The sequence below is a fragment of the Leopardus geoffroyi genome, chromosome B3 (assembly GCF_018350155.1).
Source record: "Leopardus geoffroyi isolate Oge1 chromosome B3, O.geoffroyi_Oge1_pat1.0, whole genome shotgun sequence".
NCBI classification, from domain to species: domain Eukaryota; kingdom Metazoa; phylum Chordata; class Mammalia; order Carnivora; family Felidae; genus Leopardus; species Leopardus geoffroyi.
The window spans coordinates 106,025,933-106,043,475 of record NC_059337.1 but is presented as its reverse complement, the minus strand read 5'-3'; the positions used below and the strand labels follow the sequence as shown (position 1 = coordinate 106,043,475).

Sequence of the window (17,543 nt, the reverse complement as noted above, 5' to 3'; positions counted from 1 at the left end):
TTTTTTTTTTTTTAAACGTTTTTTTTATTTATTTTTGAGACAGAGAGAGACAGAGCATGAACGGGGCAGGGGCAGAGAAAGAGGGAGACACAGAATCGGAAACGGGCTCCAGGCTCTGAGCCATCAGCCCAGAGCCTGACGCGGGGCTCGAACTCACGGACCGCGAGATCGTGACCTGGCTGAAGTCGGGCGCTTAACCGACTGCGCCACCCAGGCGCCCCATGTGTAGGTTTAATTTAGTCATTAAGTAAGTGTACCAGCTGCCTTGAAACCACAGGGCTGGACATATCCGTCCTGGACTGGAATAGAAGGCAAGGTATCTGGCTTTCGTTCATCCCAGGAGCTCGTTCATAATTCAGAAAAAGAAAACATAGGCGTTTGTTCTTATTCTTGGTTAGGAAACTTTCAAATGCTGCAATTGTGAAGAAATAGTAAGATGATGGATGCCTGGGTGCCTCAGTCAGTTAAGCGTCCAACTCCTGATTTTGGCTCAGGTCATGATCTCAGTTCAGGTCATGATCTCACAGTTTGTAAGATTGAGCCCCAAGTCCAGTTCTGCGCTGACAGCACAGAGTCTGCTTGTGATTCTCTCTCTGCCCCTCCCCCACCCCTGTGTGAGCGTGTGCACACGCTCTCTCTCAAAATAGATCAACGTTAAAAAAAAAAGAAATAGTAAGATGATATTTCTGACTTCTAAAATTGATTCACTGGCTTTTCATAATAGATAAAGACTTCACATTTCAATTTTTTTATGTCTATTTTTTGAGAGAGAGACAAAGTGTGAGTGGGGAAGGGGCAGAGAGAAAGAGGGAAACACAGAATCCGAAGCAGCCTCCAGGATCTCAGCTGTCAGCACAGAGCCTGACACGGGGCTCAAACTCACAAACCACAAGATCGTGACCTAAGCCAAAGTCAGATGCTTAACCGACTGAGCCACCCAGGTGCCCCAAGACTTCACATTTAAATGGTATTCCAAGATGGCCTTTTATAACTGAGCTTTGTTTAGGTAAAATTCTGAAAGGCATCATTCACTAATCATCAATTATTTCATGATTCTCTGTGATGTTTTAGACACTGTGCTGGGCACTGGGGTAAAAAATACTACACTCAAATGCTTCATGAGAAAACAGTTGATAAGTGGGTAGGTAGGTTAAGTAGTTAGCTACATAGATGAAGATCAGGGTGAAGAAAAGAAGAGAGAGAGAGAAACAGAAAGAATAAAAAAACAATGTGGCAAACTAAGAAATCTGGGTAAAGGGCAAATAAAATTTCTTTGTACTATTTTTACAACTTTAAGTTCGAAATTACTTTTTAAAGGTGCTACACAAAGTAAGAAAATAGAACATATAAGTGGTTATAACTAGTTCATTTAAAAAGTCATGTTATAAAAGGGACTTCCAACGTCATTTTTAAAAGGAATGATTCCTCATCACACTAATAGATATTTAGAGGAAAATGGAGCTCCACAGTTATAAGTTCGCAAAATATATACCATGCACCTCTCCCAGTTGAATGTACATTTTAGCATACTCAAAGATCAGAGAAGTCCCGTAGGAAATAAAGCCAACTACTGTATAATGTTTAATACAAAATATCCCAACGCATTTGACCATTGACTCCCCACCTCTTTTTTTTTAGTAACATCTACTAAAATAGAGATTTCAGAAATGCCATTGTGAGATAAGGAACATTATCTCAATGTGTGCAAACTCACTTAGAAGAAGGAGTCTACTTGCAATGCATTATATGTTCCTGAGTTTACACAGATGCAATTCCACTTGGTTCTCAGAGATCATTGTGTGAAGGTATAGACATGTGGCTCCTCTTTTAATTGGAAACTCTTATGCTTAATGTGGTATTTATTGAATTTCATGCTGAGATAAATAGCTTTTTGTTTATGCAATTTCCCAGGACTAATTGCTGAGTTTTTAGAACAGTCTTTCACTAAGCGTTAATGATTACAATTAAATGAACCACTAAGATAAAACAAATTATCAATTCAGCCACCTATTGTGGATCTGTTGATCTTGAACTACCTGATGTAAATATGTAAGATGGCTGGCTTTTTCCCATGATTGCTAGAGGCAAGACGATCCAGGTAATATCTGCTTGTTCCCTGGAATCTTTTTCCTCAAAATTCCCTAAGAGTAGAAGATGACTTCAGAAATATAACATCAGGTTTTTCTCTATATCAATAAATAAATCTCTGTTATATGAATTCTCACTGTATGCTTTGTTAGTGGAAAAGGCTACGAGTGAATACTTTGAGAAATTTTAAGAAGTAGTTGAGAACAATTTTTCTTTCATAAAAAAATTCTAATAAAAATCTTGAATAAGATGTCTTATTTCTTAAGTGATAAAACCACATCCTCCTGGAAGTGAATTCAGACAGTGCTAATTTTTAGTTCACAAACCATTGTGTATTCAGATGTTACTGATTAATTCTAGTATTCTATTCTCATATATATATATATACATATATATATATATATATATATATACACACACACACACACATATACATGCACATTTAGGGCAAATGGCCCAATACCTGATCATAAAATGGAAATATAAATCCAGTTTTATAAGGCATATAATGAATTGTCTCCACAATAATAATGTATATTGCTAGTAATAATGTAATATTATTGCTAGTAATAATAATGTAATTGCTAATAATCTTAAAAATATTTCCTAATTAAAGTAGGTTTTCTTCATAATTATACATGTAAAGTCATAAAACAGAACACAGTGATTCTTTTTGCTGTTGTTGTTTTTAAGTTTATTTATTCATTGTGAGAGAGAGAGAGTGCACCTGTGCATGGGAGAGGCAGAAAGAGAGGGAGAGAGAATCCCAAGCAGGCTCCACACTGCCAGTGCAGAGCCTGACTCAACATACAAACCCACAAACTGTGAGATCATAACCTGAGCTGAGACCAAGAGTCAGATGCTTAACTGACTGAGCCACCCAGGTGCCCCCAGAACACAGTGATTCTTAAAGAACAAGTAAAATCTATTAATGGACCAATTCTTATTTAATTAATTGACTACACTGCTAAAAAAGTAAGTGTATAATGTAAAGCATGGTATTATTAAGTAGATAAAGGGAAGAAAGGTATAATGCCAAACAGACAAAACTTCAAAACATCAAATTGTCATTTTTCAATGATATTCCTAATTTGCATTTTTTTGAGAGAGAGAGAAAGAGAGAGAGGGACAGACAGAGAACACACAAGATGGGGAGGGGATGAGGGAGAAGGAGACAGAATCTTAAGGAGGCTCCACATCCAGCAAAAAGCCTGACACAGGGCTCCATCCGAAATCAAGGGTCAGTCCCTCAACCGACTCAGCCAACCAGGCACCCCCTTTATTTTTTTTAATTTGAGAGAGAGAGAGAGAGAGAGAGAGAGAGAGACAACACTCAAACAGGCTGCACACTCAGCATGGAGTCTGATGCAGGGCTTGATCCCACAACCCTGGGATCACAATCTGAGCCAAAATCAGATGCTCAACCAGCTGAGACACCCAGGTGCCCCTACGTATTTCTTCACTGTTCTCTACAGTTATGCTCAGTACACTATGTAAATTGTCATTTAACCATGTTAATTACCATCTTGATTTCTTTGCTTAACCTTGTGCCTTGGATTATGTGAAATAAGAAGAAATAAGAAAATAAAGATTAAGGGAAGAGAGACAAAGAAGAAACCAACACTCCCTGAGACAGTTCTGTATTAAAATATAAAACGACATAAATTTTGTTCCTGAGGGGGAATTGTTATGTGTGAAATGCTAATTCCTTATTTTTCTTGGTTAGACCAAAGGTAGAGAAAACGGTGGGCTTTAATTATTTGCAAAAGAACTACAAATTAGAGTTTAGTTAATTCATTGACTCACTTCATAACCACCTATCACTCATTCACTTAATTCAGAGATTTGTAAAGCACAACCCATGGGACAGCCACCAGGTTCTATAAAGTTGAACTGGAACCAATCTGTGCCCATTTGTTATATTTTCCATGGCTGCTAAGAAATCAGAGTGAGCGGTCACAAAAGAGACTTTCTGGTCCATGAAACCTAAAATATTTACTATCAGTCCCTTTACAGAAAAAGGTTGCTGACTCCTGATTTAAGCAGGCCTTTAGTCATTTGTTTTCATTTAACAAGTATTTTGCAGTCGAAGTGGCATTGGCCTCAGTGCTAGGACCACAGCCATGAACACACAGCCCTAGTCTCTGCCCCTGTGGACTTTACATTCTAGTGGAAGAGACAATTAAACAGCAATGACATCAACAGTGTGATCAGGTCTAGAATAGGGAAAGATGTAACAGGTGATGGGAACCCAGATCAAAGGCACCAAGCTGGAATTGAGAGGAGCGAATGTAGTAAGGGTGATGATCCTGGAAGGAAATGATACCTAAACTGAAATCTGAAGAGTGAACAACAGTCAGGAAAGTAAAACCCGGGGCTGGGAGGGGTGAGGCAGAGAAGGAAGGAGTCTGAGGTAGGCTGTGAGTATTGCAGGGAGAAAGACATATGTTGAGTCCCATGGGTAGATGAAAGTGTGGCATGAGCAATGTCTAGTCCAATGAGAACAAAGGCTTATTGGGAGAAGTAGTAAAAGGAAAGCTAGAAAAGCAAGCAGAACCCAGATTATGAGTCTTATAAGGAGCTTAATCCAAGGAAAATGGAAAGCCATGAAAGGATTTAAATTATGAGAGAGATACAATCATATTTATATGTTAGCATGATCACATACTCTTCAGTGTGGAGTTGGAGGGGAGAAAGGCTAGCTAAGAAGCTATGTAGATATTTGGGCTCTTTCCATAACTTGACTATCGTTGATAATGCTGCTATAAACACCAGGCTGCATGTGCCCCTTCAAATTTGTAGAATTACTAATTTGTAAAAATACTGATTCAAAGGGATACATGCACCTCAATGTTTATAGCAGCACTATATACAGTAGTCAAATTATGGAGAGAGCCCAAATGTCCACCGACTGATGAATGGATAATGAAGATATGGTATATATATATACAATGGATTATTACTCAGCCATAAAAAAGAATGAAGTATTGCCATTTGCAACAACATGGATGGGGCTAAAGAGTATCATGCTAAGTGAAATAAGTCAGAGAAAGGCAAATACCATATGATTTCATTCATATGTGGAATTTAAGAAACAAAACAAGCATAGGGGGAAAAAGAGAGAGAGAGGCAAGCCAAGAAACCAACTCTTACCTGTAGAGAACAAACTGATGGTTACCAGAGGAAAGAGGGGGTGGAGGGATGGGTTAAATAGGTGGTGGGGATTAAGGAGTGCACTTGTGATGAGCACCGGGTGTCGTATGGAAATGATGAGTCACTAAATCCTACCCTTGAAACTAATATTACATTGTATGTTAACTAACTGGAATTTAAATAAAAACTTAAAAAAAAAAAAAAAAGCTGTAGGGGTGCCTGGGTAGCTCAGTCAGTTGAGCATCTGACTTCAGCTCAGGTCATGATCTTGCAGTTTGTGAGATCGAGCCCTTCATCCGGCTCTCTGTTGTCCATGCAGAGCCGGCATCATCAGATCCTCTGTCCTCCTCTCTCTCTCTCTCTCTCTCTCTCTCTACACCTCCCTCACTCACACTCTCTCTCTCTCAAAAAATATATATATATATATGGGGGCGCCTGGGTGGCTCAGTTGGTTAAGCGTCCGACTTCAGCCAGGTCACGATCTCGCGGTCCGTGAGTTCGAGCCCCGCGTCGGGCTCTGGGCTGATGGCTCGGAGCCTGGAGCCTGTTTCTGATTCTGTGTCTCCCTCTCTCTCTGCCCCTCACCCGTTCATGCTCTGTCTCTCTCTGTCCCAAAAATAAATAAACATTGAAAAAAAAAATCTCTCTCTCTCTCTCTCTCTCTCTCTCTCTCTCTCTCTCTCTCTATATATATATATATATATATATATAAAGAAACTGTTTTAGAGATGAAATTCCCAGTTATAGCCAAGTGAGGAGACTGGCAAATCTTCTCCCTGAAAAGCAACTATAAAGCTGGAAAAAACAGCAAACTAAAAAAACACCTTTTAACAGTCTGAAAATGAACAAAAGCATGCAACAATCCAAGAAGCATTTATATTTGAAAATCTGCTTAACTTCCCAAGTAGGAACATGGGAATCTGTGGTGCTCTCTGGACTGGGCCGTCCCCATCCCTCCTCCAGCTCGGTGGACAAGGAGGCTTTCCAGGGCAGGGCAGGTCCTAAGGACCAGCAGCTTCTCCCCGACTGGGGGAAGGGGCTTCCTCAATGCGGTGTGGTGGGAAAAGCCTGCACCCAGCAGTGTTATTGGTAAGAGTGACAACACAGCCCTAGTTGAGTAGGAAAGGCTCACAGCTCTGCCAGCCTGAGTTTGTAGTCATTGTGGGAGAAGGCATATTTCTTGTGTGGTTGTGTGTGTGTGTGTGTGTGTGTGTGTGTGTGTGTGTGCGCGTGCGCGCGCGCACGCGCACACGCGTGCCGCTTCTAATGGAGAAAACCCAAACCAGTTACAATGCCTCGCTCACACTGAAGCTGAACATAAAAGGGCCCAGCAAAGGGCAGAAGCCTGGGCATACTTGAACATGGCATGAGCTTTGAATGTGGCCCCCTGTACTCTCATATATATTTATCGGCAGAGAACAGAAGCCTTAGGGGCTTGAGGTGGTTGAGTACGACCTCGATCCAACCTCTGTCTAACCAAAGCAATGCAGACACAGGGGTGACTTCACAGAAGCAAGGTTAAAAATAAAAAGCAGAAGATTTTTAAAAACAAAACAAACAAACAAAAAACCCGTGAAGCAGAGACATCAGCATTCACAGACCAGAGAGGAGACCGATTTCACAGATCTTGCCAGGGAAAGCACGAAACAAAGAAATAAGCAAAACCGTAACAACAACAATCTTCATGAGCGGAAAAATGAGAATCCAGAGCTGCACTAATATATTATATGAAATGTCCAGATTTCAACAAAAACTGCTGGACACACAAGGAGACAGGGAGGTGTGGTGCATGCTCGGGAAATAAAGGCGCCAGTAAGACGTGTCACACGTAGCTGAGTTGTGCTCTTCGGCAGTTCACGTCCTCTAAGAAGCAGTCCGAAGTGAGATTAGACACACAAGAGATTTGGTGGTGGAAATGCTTGTGAACGTGGAGAAGGCAGCAGAAATGGGTAGGGAGAGAGGCACCTGGGTGGCTCAGCTGGTTAAGAGTCTGACTCTTGCTTCTGGCTCAGGTCATGATCTCACGGTTCATGAGTTCCAGCCCCAGCCCCGAGTCAGGCTCTGTGCTGACAGCCTGGAGTCCCCTTCCTATTCTCTCTCTCTCTCTCTCTCTCTCTCTCTCAGCCCCTCCCCTGTGCTCACTCTCACTGTTCCTCAAAATAAAAAAATAAAATAAAATAAAGAAATGGTAGGGAGAGACTTCAGTCCACAGTGCAGGTCTGGGATCTATGAAATGAGAGCAGAAAAGGAAGGATTGGCTAGGGGACCCTAAATTGCAGTGCAGTTCTGAGAAAGTCTGGGCTCTGTGTGGTAGAGGAGCCTCATGCTGGGCGGGTTCAGCTCAGGTACCCACACTGAGTTCCAGCCCGGGAGTGACCCGGAGAAGTGTGGTCTTGGTGCGAGTAGATAGATGTGAAGTTGCCGCGCTCAAACTCAAAACCTTTTGGCCTTCCACGACACATCCACGCCGGCACGCTCCCTTCCAACAGCTTCTTCCTCCTGTTTTGCTCCCCTTTTCGGCTGGCCAGAATAACTCTGGCCTCTCCACATGACCCGGCATCAGCCATCTGTAGTCTTCTAAGAGCCACCCTAACCGTGAGTTTACCTGATCCTCTGGGGCCTCACCAGAGCCCCCCAAATCAATGAATTCTCACTTAACCATTCTTTTGTTCCAACCCTCTTGATCAAGCACCCTCTCAATCTAATTCCAGGGGTAATCCACTCATTCTTAATGGTACATGCTGGTGAATTCTTATAATTCTTTTAGGGTGTAATTTCCTCCTTTCTCTTATCAGGCCCTGTACATCCCTGTCCGGGTCACTTGAAGATTTATTTAACCCTGCTCATCACTCTGGTAGCCAGGAGAGGAGGCAGGAGTAGCTCCTGAGCGGGAGCACCTGTTTCCTCGCAGGGGAAATGTCTCTGCACTAGCAATCGCAGGCAGGAGGGGGGATAGCTCCCTACTAGGGAAGGGTAGCCACCTCTGAAAGCCCTGAGTGTTCAGGGTCCCAGGGGTTCCCAGCCAAGGCCCTGACCTTAGCACGAAAGACCTGTCTGGTCTGAGCATTTAAACATCGCTGGAGCTCTGTGACTCTGTCATAGCTTCTTTCTGCTCCTGGGCTGTTTTTACTCTTCCATTTTAGAAGATAAAGATCTTTTCTTAAGCTGTCAGGGCACTCTGGCTCACACACTTAGCCTTTAATGGTTTGTTAACTGCCCTCAATTTCTCATTATCCCATCAAAGGACATCAATATGGCTTGTTAAAAATAAGGCAATTCCACTCCTTGTAGGCATTACTCCCTGATATTTTTCACATGTCAGAATCACTGCATTTCTCTCTAATGGGACATTTTCTAAGGTCACCATTGGGGAAACCTTCAGCAACTGGGCTCTCACCTCGTGCCAGAGACTCTATCACGGCCCCCACTTTCTATTCAGGATAGAGCTCTTTGTGCCAGCTAGCCAGTGAGGGTGCCAGTCCCAAGCCCCGTCTTTTTTTTTTTAATGTTTTATTTATTTTTGAGACAGAGAGAGACAGATCATGAGTGGGGGAGGGGCAGAGAGTGAGGGAGACACAGAATCTGAAGAAGGCTCCAGGCTCTGAGATGTCAGCACTGAGCCCAACGCGGGGCTCGAGCCCATGAACTGTGAGATCATGACCTGAGTCAAAGTTGGACGCTTAACCAACTGAGCCACCCAGGCACCCCCCAAGCCCTGTCTTAATGTCCGTTTTCCCAGACCCAACACTTGGTACCACCTATGTTAGTCTAGGTCCTTCAAGAAGTACACACTAAGTTGTGTTAGCCATGCAAGAGGTTTCCTGGGGGAGGAGGAAGGGAAGGGAGCAGGGGTAGGTATGGAGAACCTTCAGATTGCAGTGCAGGTAACTCCTGCAGAAGGAGAGAGGTAGGGAAGGATTGGGTGGGAAGAGGCTCAGATGACAGTGTAGTTCAGAGAAAGCGTCAGAGGGGCTGATGGAGGGCCCCAGGGAAGACTGCCTCTAAGGAGTCCCGCAGGAGGGAGGCATGGCCCAGCTCAAGTCATTGGCTTAGTTAGGATACCTTACTTGGTCACTGGCTTAGTCATTGGACGGGAGCAGCCTGGGAAGCGTGGCTTGGGTGTGAGTGCCATGCGGCTCTAGGTGAGGCAGCTGGAAACTGTCAGTCAACTGTGACCCTCAGCAGTCCTACCGAATGATGATATGAGAAATATAATTCCATCCTCTACATGTGTCCTCTGCTGGTGTTTCTGAGGATCCCCAGACCAGACTGTTTGCACAAATGTCTCCTTTTGTTTTGAATTCCTACTCCTGCTTAAGTGATCTGTTTCCTTTAGTGATCTTACCACTTCTGACAACCTTAACTCTCTCTTGGCATCGATGGCCCAAATCTGAAGATCTCACTTCATTCCCCAAAGTGGCACTATCACAGTGTTGTAAGTATCTGACATATGAAAGATTTGGTGGTGATGGGGAAAATTCCAAGAGAGGGAAATGAAACACTTGATTTTTAATTTTAGATGCTCTCGTGCCTAAAGCTCACTGACCCTTGTCTGTTACGAGGAACCTCCGTCAAGGCTTTCCCACCCCCTCCTCCACTTTGCTCTTTCAGAGAACTTTTCCCCATCCATTTCTTATTTCAGTCTCCATTTGAAAAATTCTCCTTCCCCTGGGTTGTTTAGAAGGGGAAAAAATAATCAAGATTCCTCTGTTTTGCATTCCTTCATATCGTTTGTGGACAATTTTTTTTCTTTTATCTCAACTGCTACCTAAGATGAGGATCTGGGATCTAATTGGGCCTAGCCAGAAAATAAGGTGTTTTTATTAAATATTATAGTCAATGCCAGATTTCTGGTACATTCTCATATCTTGGTTTTGGCCACTTCTCATCATATTTTTATTTGCTAATAAATTATTAAAGACTCAATCTCAGATTAAACAGAAGGTTATGATAGACCTAATGCAAAGACACAAGACAACAAATAGCCATAAGCCACAGACTTTTCTATGCTATTTCTCATCTTAAGTTTACTTTCCAATCTATTGGTATTTTCATCTTTGAAGGAGGTAACATTCAGTAATGGCAAATGTACACAAAAAAAGATTGCATATCAATTTATGAACAGATGTAGGCATGTAGCCAACATGTATAAAAGGAAAATGTTTTAGGGAGCTGATTCTTTGATGTGCATGTTCTTTTATAAGAATTTTTCTTTATCTCTCCCATAAAAAAAAAGGAGCCTAGTTCAAAGCACAATCAGTCTTTCATGGTAAGGACAATGGATGGAAGCAATTTGAAGCAAATGCCCTTTGATTAAATAGATGACTGTTTGACTTCTTAATAAATAATCAACATCAAAATAAAAGTCTAGATCTTTTCAAGTTCACATGGCTATGGTTTATTTTAGCAGAATTAAATTGTATATGCACTTTGAACTCTGTAGCTTAAATATTTTTAAAAGACTCCTTGGAAATGATTTTAAATAACCCAACATCATTCATGCACCAAAGCATGGAAAATTGAAAGCAAATCAAGATCCCCAGAATATATATTTGCTTTTCAGCATCACCTTGTACTTATAGCTTTGATTGCAAAACGCCCCCTGCAGGTGTTGGTTTTGAAGCCACGTTTTGATAGGGGGAGGTACGTGCTGCAATATACAGATAAGCAGGAAATGAACCATGGAGGAAAAATCTATTAGTACCAAAACTCAAAGAGAACAGTGGCCTCAGCACTGCATGTGTGTCCCTTTGCCAGTTTAAAAGTTTCTCTGTTCCAAATGATGCTGCACGATCGTCCCAATTTTGAATGAGCCTATCCTGCATTTCTACTAGTTTACTAGTACGGTGAGTTGATTTTTATACCTACAAATTCCTAAGAAAGGTGATCATTTTCACACATGTTTCCTGCTAGGATGCCCCAGCGATGGCAGCTATGGTTACACCACAGGGACGCCGGATGCTCTTCCGTTGACCATGCCAGCTGCCTTTTGCTTCAGTTATGGCCAGCTTTTAAAAGCCAGAGTTTTGAGGCGTCTGGGTGGCTCAGTCAGTTAAGCCTCCGACTTCAGCTCAGGTCATGATCTCGTGGTTTGTAAGTTCAGGCCCCGCATCGTGCTCTGTGCTGACAGCTCAGAGCCTTCATGATCCTGCTTCAGATCCTGTGTCTCCCTCTCTCTCTGCCCCTCCCCTGCTCATGCTCTGTCTCTCTCAAAAATGAGTGAATTAATTTTCAAAAATTAAAAAAAAAAAGTCAGAGTTTTATTTTCTTCCCCACGGTTGGGACAATGTGCCCTCCCCAGTGAGTCGGAGATTCTTTCCCTTCTACACACACAAATAAAAATACAAAACAATGGCTCTTCACCAAAGCGTAATTCTAATTACATAGTTCTCTGAGTAGGCATTAGCCGAGAAAAAAAGACCTCGGTATGTCTGCTTACAAGCTGCTTGGCCCTTACTTATGGCAGAGAGATTTCCTAAATGGTTATAGTTATTAAACTAGAATAAACGGGGGCACCTAGGTGGCTCAGTCGGTTAAGTATCTGACTTCGGCTCAGGTCATGATCTCACGCACAGTTTGTGAATTTAGAATTATTTGAGGCAAGGACCTTATGTTGTTATTCAAGTGAACACAAACCACCATTTTAATGTACATAATGCTTTCTGAATTTTCAAAAAATACGATTACTATAAAGGGAGAGAACTTTGCATTTCTTTTGTTTGGAATCATATCTATGCGACTTGTCTGCATTTGTAGCTATTGCCTCAAAGCATCAGACAGCACTCTTTTTTACCTGGTGATTTCATTGTGCCTGAACATTTACATAATTAAATAAGATATTGCATTCATCAGGGTTCTCCTGATTAATGTCAAGAGATTTATTGTAAGGAATTGACTCACGTGGTTATAGAGGCTGACAAGTCCCAAGAGTGACTTGGCAACCCAAAAAAGCCAATGGTGTAGTTCTTGTCTGAAGGCCGGCAGGGTTGGGACCCAGGAAGAGCTGACATTTCAATTCAAGTCCAAGGGTGGGAAAAACAACAAGAGCAACAAGAATAACAACAACAACATGTCCCAGTTTGAAGGCAGTGAGGCAGGAGGAATTGCTTCTTACCTAGTGAGAATCAGCCTATTTGTTCTATTCAGGCCTCCAACTGATGGAATGAAGCTCACCTACCACAGGAAGGACAATTTGCTCTATTTAGTCTGCTGATTTAAATGTTAGTCCTCTCCAGGGGCGCCAGGGTGGCTCAGCAGGTTAAACATCCGGTCTTGACTTGGCTCTTGACTTTGGCTCAGTTCACGATCTCACAGTTTGTGGGTCTGAGCCCCACATCAGGCTCTGTGCTGGCAGTGTGGAGCCTTCTTGGGATTCTCTCTCTCTCCCTCTCTCTCTCTCTGCCCCTCCCTTGCTCATGTGCTCTGTCTCTCTCTCAAAATAAACAAACAAACTTAACAAAAATTTAAACAATCTTAATCTCATCCGAAAATACCCTCACAGACACACACAGAATAGTGACTGACCAAATAAATACCTGGGCACTCTGTGCCCCAATCAAGTGGACACACAGAATAAATACATCTCAGATATAATTGCTTTTCTTTCATTTCTACCTCATATTTTAGTTAAATGCAATATTAGTTTCTAAAAAACTAATTACCTAAGGTTATATTATCTGTGCATTTTGTTTTGCAAGAGTAAAGGGGGAATTACAAAATATCCATTACAAAGAGGAGTCACTGGCTGATAGAAGATAGAGAAGCACTCATCTGGATATGCTGCATTCTACTGTAATGGTTTAATCGCCCACCATATATGAACATACAATAATATATTTAATTAATTAACACTTCTGTTGTTTTTTTAATTTTTTTACTGCTACAGAAATATCATGGAGAACACCCTCATACGTGTATCTTTGTACATTTTACAATATTTCCGTATAATGGCTTCCTCAAAATAGAATTCCTCAAAAGAGTATGCACATTTAAAATGTTACTAGACACTGCAGCAGTGGGGTTCAAGACTAGAACTCCCCTTTCAATGGAAATTATATACCAAAGGGTATAAAACAGATATAAGTAAAGTTGCTTTTTAAACGAGGATGGAAATCTAGAAGTTGCCTCCATTCCTTTGTTGACCAAGGCAGTCCTGGGGGCATCTCCACAGAGCTCTTCAGGCATCCTCACAGAGCTCTGCAGGGGTTGGAGCCTAGCTTGAAAACCACAGGCCACGGGGCGCCTGGGTGGCGCAGTCGGTTAAGCGTCCGACTTCAGCCAGGTCGCGATCTCGCGGTCCGGGAGTTCGAGCCCCGCGTCGGGCTCTGGGCTGATGGCTCAGAGCCTGGAGCCTGTTTCTGATTCTGTGTCTCCCTCTCTCTCTGCCCCTCCCCCGTTCATGCTCCGTGTCTCTCTCTGTCCCAAAAGTAAATAAACGTTGAAAAAAAAAATTTTTTTAATAAAAAAAAAAAAAAAAAAAAAAAAAGAAAACCACAGGCCTGAGATTTACTCCTTTCTTGGTGGCTTTGGCTTTGTGAGGCTATGAGGTTGCTCAATACCTTCTCCTCATATCAGGTGTATAGGTTAACCAGCTAGATTCCCCATGCTGCCTTTATTATTATTATTTGATATGCAAACTAAAAAGTACATAAAATGTAAACATTTTGTAAACAAATGTAAAAGCCTAATAAAATAGCATGATGCACATACCTCTATAGGCACTACCCAGATGAAGAAATAGAACCCTACTAGCATCCCATGCCAAACACAACCCCCTCATCCCACCCCAAAGGTAATCACTGTACTAACATATATAGTAATCACTCCCTTGTTTTTCATTATACTTGTACTCTAGAAAGTGTTATATATAAGTCAGTACACTATAGTTTCTTTTTTCCTTTTGGAGGGACTTCATATCAAAGGGATAATACTGCAGCCATTTGGTCCAATACTGTTTTTGTGAAATTTTTAATTTTTATGTGCTATTGCATATGGTTATAGTTTGTAATTTTTATTGCTATAGGACATTCAATTTAAAAACAAATTTTTTAATATTCACTTGTTTTTGAGAGACAGAGAGACAGAGCACGAGCAGGGGAGGGGCTGAGAGAGAGGGAGACACAGAATCTGAAGCAGGCTCCAGGCTCTGAGCTATCAGCACAAAGCCCAATGCAGGGCTTGAACTCACGAACTGTGAGGTCTTGACCTGAGCTGAAGTCAGATGCTTAACCCACTGAGCTACCCAGGTGTCCTGATAAGGCATTCAATTTTATGAATACATCATAATTAATTTATCCACTCTATTGTTGATGGGCATTTGGCTGTTTTTAGTTTAAGGCTGTTATAAATAATGCTGCTATGAACTTTCTCATACCTATCTTCTATTCACATAGTCTTACATTTCTATTTTACAAAAAGCTAGAGATAGGATTGTTGGGACATAGGACATGAACGTGAACTTTCTATTCTAGGCTGTTTTGCCAAGTGAACAAACAGCTCTACAAAGTATTTAAAAAAAAAAGTTTGTTTTAAAAAAGTATTTGTTCTGTAGATTACCTGATATCCACGTGTAATTGCAATAATCAGTTCTCAGATATTTTTCATAATATCTATAAAATATGGGATTGTACAGGGTTTCTTTTGTGGTAATGAAAATATTCTAAAATTAGTGGTTATGATTACACAACACTAAATATACTAAAAAACCTCTGAATTATACACTTTAAAAGAATGGACTTTATGGCATTTGAATTATTCTCAATTGTTGGTATAAATGAACAAACAAACTCCCAAATGACAATAAGAATTCAGGATTGTTGGGGCACCTGGCTGGCTCAGTTGGTCAAGCGCCCGAATCAGTTGGTTAAGTGCCCAGCTCAGGTCATGATTTCACAGTTTGTGAGATTGAGCCTGATTCAGACTCCTTGCTGACAGGGCAAGCCTGCTTGGGATTCTCTCTCTCCCTCTATCTCTCTGCACCTCCCCTGCTCGCTCTCTCTCTCTCAAAATAAACATTTAAATATAGATTTAAAGAAAAAAAAGAGTTTAGGACTGTTGAAGACAGAAGCCATGTAATACGAGACTGTTTCAACCTCCAGCCAACCTACCAGGAATTATGTGTTGGGGGTGGGGTGGGGAAAGGAGTGGAGAATTGGGGGCAAGCTAGGGGGGGATAGGTAAAGGAGAGAGGACAGTGATAGGTTTAAATGGTAGCTTAGAAAAATGTTTTGGTAGCTTGTATTATTTGTTTATGGGAAATAAGGAAAAGAAAATGGAATAAGGTTGGTGGTGTACTTTAAGCAATGATCATGACTTTCTGATCTGCAGATATCAACTCTCCACATCCCAACAAGTGTTGTTATGTTTACAGAATACATGAAGAAAATTGAGTTTTAGGGATAGAACTGGGGGTCACGGGGTTAATATATATATATACACACACACATATATATGTATATATATATTAATAATGATGCTAACAATCACAGTTAACCCTTATTATTTCATATTTATTTTGTATTTGTTATAAGATTTCAAGTTCTGTTATAGCACTTACTAACTGTGTGACCGTGAAGAAGCTACTTAGCTTCTCTTGACCTTACTTTCTTCATTCAATAAGCTGCTATTGTGCATTTCAGTTCTGGAAAGTATGTCATGGGAATTGCATTGCCCCTCCTCTGCTTTACTTAGTAGTAGATACACCAGTGAGAAGGAGCATACACTTATCCAACTCTTCCCCTTGCACACCCCCAACATAATCCCCTTAATGAGGTAAGGCTGCTGACAAGAGACAGGGACATCTCCTGGGTCAAGAGAACACAGAAAACTGCCTCGCTGCTCGAAACTAGAGAAAAGAGGAACATCGGAAAAATAATGTCTCAACAAATCATCTTGTCACATAAGCATCGTGCTAGCTGAAGAATTCTAAGCAGTGGAATTACTACAAAAGCCCTTGTTTGAATTGTATGGTATTCTGTGCCTCTTAGGCTCTGGTATGGGAAATAATCTTTTTAAATCCATAAATGACTCTTTGAAATACATCTTTTTACCTTTTTTAAAGTACAGTTGGGGATAAGCTCATTTTTGTTAAGTATAGGTAACTAACACAACTCATGTCAGTTTTGTTCATTTAGAAGGTTTGGGGACCTGTAAAGCGCCCAGAAAATTCCAACAGGCTGTTGCTATCAAATGAATCAAGATGGCTTCTTCAGCAGCTGAATATCACTCTATATAACACTTTCCTTCTATAAATGAAAGCCTTGTTTTATAACTGGCCTGGATGCTTCTGATTTTATTGGAACTATACTAAGAAGCTGGTTTGCTGTGAATTCCTGCCTTGTGGCTAAAGGTGCACAAAGTCAATATAGTGCCTGAGCTGCCCCTGGGTCTCACGCCACCCACGTCCCAGGTGGAATTAAATGTCCTCAAGTAGGCCACTTTGAAATTCTAGTTTTTAAAGCATACTTTTCAGAGCAGCAAAAACACAAATGCCTGTGTGTATATTTACCGCACTTTATGCATCTCATATATAAAAGCTGTATTGAACATTTATGAGGGTTCTCCTCTGAAAAACTGCAGATCATAATAGAAAGTATGTTTTTGCATTTTTACTCAAACCTCAGACTCCAATAGAATGAGGGCCTAATGGAGCCAAGAAAAAAGAGGGAGTTGCTTACCACAACATACAGTTTTCCTGGCACAAATAAATCTGTCTCACTCACTCAGCCCTTGAGGCAAAGGAACAAAAGAACCCAAGAAGTTCCAGAGAATGCTTTGCTCACATCTACCCATGCCCCTGCTCTGTTTCTGCGCAGGGAGCCAAAGGGGAAGAAGTAATACAGGCAGTGAACATGAGCCCTGCAAGATGGGGTGAAAGGGAATACTGGGAGCCCTTCCATCTTTCTCTGTTGCATATCTAATACATTTTCCCTGACTTTCAGATTTCAAAACTATTTTACATTGTTGAGACGGTAAAGGTCTAATTATGAGTGGCTTCCAAATGTTTGTGTTAAGCAAGTCAGCTTGTTTCCAAGGTAATGTAGTAACAAATGTTCCCTGTATTTATTGGTTGAAAAGTATTTAAATATACTTGCTTTCTTCCCACCCATCTACTTGTAATAGTCAGGGTCCAAGAAGGAAACCACTATTTTTTTTTTTTTTTAAAGAGAAATCCATGCTGGGAGATAGTTACAGGGGTGATAGAAGAGCTGGAAGCCAAACCAGAGATAGTGAAGCCAAGCAGAGATAAACAACGGCAGAGAGACAAAGGGTTGTAAATGGAGGTCCCAGAACCCAGAGCCAAG

At 41.3% G+C, this 17,543-nt stretch overlaps 1 long non-coding RNA gene across 1 annotated transcript in view; it reads right to left on the bottom strand.

Moving 5' to 3' along the window:
* LOC123582299 overlaps nt 1–17,543 on the bottom strand; it is a 38,766-nt gene that overhangs the window by 6,043 nt on the left and 15,180 nt on the right. The gene's annotated exons all lie outside the window — the stretch shown is intronic.